The sequence below is a fragment of the Cryptomeria japonica genome, chromosome 11, assembly GCF_030272615.1.
Source record: "Cryptomeria japonica chromosome 11, Sugi_1.0, whole genome shotgun sequence".
NCBI lineage: Eukaryota > Viridiplantae > Streptophyta > Pinopsida > Cupressales > Cupressaceae > Cryptomeria > Cryptomeria japonica.
In genome coordinates, this window is record NC_081415.1 from 393,257,333 (window position 1) to 393,261,660 (window position 4,328).

The following is a 4,328-nucleotide window of genomic DNA, read 5'->3' on the forward strand; positions in this document are numbered from 1 at the left end:
ATTTGTCATAATTGACATAATTGATTTGCAATTTCCATTTGAATTGAATCATGCTAATTTTATCATTTCTCCAATTTGTCTATAAATTGGATGAATTTCTTCACTCAAATCCCTTAAATCTTAATCCTTAATCAGACTATCGAATTTACACTTCTAGTACTCTTGTGCCAATATCAATCTTGCTTTCACATTAGGTTTATGCACTTGAAGGTGAGATCCACAAACAAACCATTTGAAGAGGAAAGAAGAACAATGGAGCTGCATGAAGGAGCATTCAAATCACATCTTTGGTTTGCATAATCTTTGCTTTTGAATGTTTTTATTTCATGTCTCTATTGAGTGTTGTTTAGGATAGATCATTACATTTTATTTTTTGTGACTGAGCTATAATGTTTATCTTATCTTGTGATGAGTTCCTATTTCCTAACTTACACAACCATGATATCAAAATGTTCTAATCCAAGTGACCTATATACCCTATACAACTTTCATGTATTATGTCGGCTTACAAGGATATATACAATATCAAATTACATGTCAGCTATATAACATAAATACATGAATATCAAAATCAATTGTTGATGCTAGATCCAAGAGATGCCAGCCTCCAATACCGATAACCATATTCTAGACCATGTCGACCTGTATTGTCGGTAACCAAAGAAATCCTTTTATCCTGTCGGTGCTAGTGCCAGTGAAGTGTCTACCAGTGAAGTGTCTGTCGGTGAAGTGACTGCCAATACACAATTAAACCAAAACATGAAGTCGGAACAAGATACCATGTTGCCATCAATGACAACATAGTGAAACCAACCAATTGAGTGTCAATTGCCAACAGTAGTCAGGGTGCTACACTTTGTTCATTGGCCAAATCCAGTCCTACCACTTAACCATGAGTCAGTGGCTATTTCTCTATAGTGTGGGAACCTGTAGATTTGAGTACCAACACTCATCTTATTGAAGATCAATAAAAGATATCATTTTCTATTCAAATCTCATTTTGTTGTCCATCTGTTACATGAGTTTCATATGCTTACAACATTTTCAACTTCTTTTCAAATGAAAATGTATGTGTGTTTATGGGTTTCATTTGCAACAAATGAACTAAATTCTATCAATAACATAGTAACATAATGTGTATGAATAAATGTAACATAATGTGTATGGGTTAATTGATCATTCTATTGATAAATTGAATTGTTTTAACACTTAATTGTTGTTGCAATATCAATTGTATAAGAAAATTATTATTACTTCTATATTTAATTAACTTTTCCTTCTCTGTGTATGAGTTTAATGTTCCTTTGTCTTAAACTCAATATCATCCCAAGAAGAAGTCATGGTCTTATGGATTCATACATGTAACATCTGCCCTTTTCAATGAGTTTTGTTATGGTTACAATGAACGTACTTTGCAAGTCAGTGGGCATTCGAATTTTTAAGAATAGGGCATCCTCGTTTTTATTAATTAATATGCATTACTAATGGCAGTATATCACATACATAAAATCTTACTTCAAGGATATCAATGTCACATTGAGTTTGTTAACGACACCACACCTCATCAAAATTTTCATTATAACATGTTGTTGTAAATGAAAGATAGAAAGAAATAATATAACGTGTTATTGTGATTTATGTAATTTAATGTATCATGTTAGTGTAATGTATGTAATATAGCATATCGTGTTACTCTAATGTATGCAATATAAGGACCAGCGGTGTGGTCTCTCTATTGATATTATTTTTGGTATACATGGAGTGATTTTTAAATTCATATTAATAATGCAGGATACATTGAAGTTTGACATGTAGGTTGCACATGCAAGAAAAAAAATAAAAAATGGACCAATCTCACTATAAATAAATATTCATTCACAAAAACTGTAGGAAAATACCAAAAATATAAATTTTGTCCATGAAAATATACCATCATGTCCCTCTGTAAACATAAATTTCAATGATTTTATTAAAAAACCATAGTCATATAGCCAGGAAAGATAATACAATTTTATGGGAGAGACCTCCTTCATGATGATAATCTTCTTTCAATCCTTGCAAACCTCATCAGTGGTCAGGGACTATTCTATCCCGTGAAGAGGTGCATATAATCCAAAACCACCATATTGGTGGGAAAAAGGGCACTGGCGGCAGCAACGTCATCATTCGAGTGTGGCAGTTGGACTCACCCCCTCCATGGATCTGAATCTTGGCTAACGGTGCACATTATGTGCACCCTCAAGAGAGCCATGGGCCAGTTGACAAAGGGTCTAAAAATGGGCCATAGCACCCTCTATATTTTGCTCCATCTCCAAAGACACAACGAAAAGAAGAGGTCTATTATGTGGACAGTATAGTATCTCTGGCCATTGTCATGTCCGTGTATATCGACCTGCCATCCAATGCTAAGGCGAGGATGTATCCTCAGCCATGCAACCTCTTGGCGGTGCTCTTCCATATCTCGGTGTAACCTTCACATTCATCCAACAAGAGTGCTTTTTATTTAACAATGGCATTCAATTAATCCAACAAATATTCCTACAATAAGCATGTCAGTTATTTAACTAAACCATTCATCAATTGTAAGACATGTTCATACAATAAGAGTCTTACTTATTTAACCATAACATTCAATAAATGTGATACATAAAGGCGCAATACTAAAAAATAAAGTGGCTGAATCAAAATTACAACCTCCTCATGTCGTCGTTGGTGAACGTGTTTGTCATTGCTTTGTAGAAGGGGAACAAATATCTAAAAATGGCACCTGCTGAGAAAGATATGGTGTGTAAAAATATTGGGGACAATAATACAAATCATTACAATAATATTACAACAAACAAATCCAGTCCATATTACTAAACATGTTGAAAGATAAAAAGCTAAACATGGAGCTAAGAAAAAGGTAGTATCAAGGTAATGACTGACACATGGTTTAAAATACAATACAGATAAAATAACAATCACCACCTCCCACGCAAAGCAAAACAAAAAAGTTTCACGGTCAAAGCAACATAACGCGACATGTTATTCATTGCAAAAAAATATATCGAGTGACGTATATAGAACATATTAGTTGTTGACACAAATATGAAAACATCATGTAGTCATCCGCAGATATGGAAGGTATACATAAATAAAAAATATCTAAATTTGAACCAATAATACCAATGATGTGTTAGTGAGGGACATTCTGTGATCCTTGTCTGGATTGAGCAAGGTCAAAAGCCAATCGTTGGCGAAGACTCCTCTGCCCAGATGTTGAGGGTGTAGTGGGCATTGTCACGCCTGTCTGTGGTCCACTTTCACCAACTGTGAAATAGAACTACTAAGTAAGCACGTGTGCCATTGACATGTTTGGAAACCACTTAAACATGACACACTTGTGTACCAACCTGTATTGACCATTTTGTCTTAAACATGGTAGATTATTGACCATTTTGCCTTTAACATAGCAAATTGTTGACCTTTTTCATCTTAAACATGGCAGATTATTAACCATTTTATGGAAAATTATTGACCATTTTGTGTTTAACATGGCAGATTATTGACCATTTATGGTAGATTATTGACCTTTTTCATCTTCAACATGGTTTATTATTGACCATCTTGTCTTACACATGGTAGATTATTGACATGTTTGGAAACCACTTAAACATGATACAATTGTGTACCAACCTGTATTAGATACAACAAATCCTGTGGCAAGGACGTGTGGTTCCAGTGCTTCATCAAATAGCCTCTTGCCCTTCCACCTCCTAGTAGTCTCTAAGGGGAACTCAAAGGCCTCAGGGTGCATAACATCATCAAAGATCTCAGTGCTCATAGTCAGCCTAGGTTGCCTCCGAATCCGACCACGATCCCTACTTGCACTGAACCAAGGCTACATTCGAACGGTTCTTGTAGTGGCTGGATTGATATGGGGACTGAAATCAAATGTCATGGCACCGAAATTGTCAAGATTAACCATGAACCTCTCCACACAACCTACAAATGCCATTATTATTTCATGTGACTGTGGCATTGTTCGCAACACCATATTCAACTTTGTGCTTGCTTCATTCCACGTCATGATGTTAGCACCTCTATATGTGCTTCTGCACTGAAAATGGTATCGACAACCAATAGAGGTGTTGGGTGTTCATTAATGTTATTAGATATTGGAGTTGACATAGGAATAGGTTCTGTATGAAATAGTATCTTAGAGTGAAGTACAGATCTTTTAAATCACCATACATAAACATTGACGAACCAACCAAGCTGAGTTGCACTTGACATTGGCTTACTTGGGAGACATGAATCATTAAATGAGTTGTTGATCATTGCAA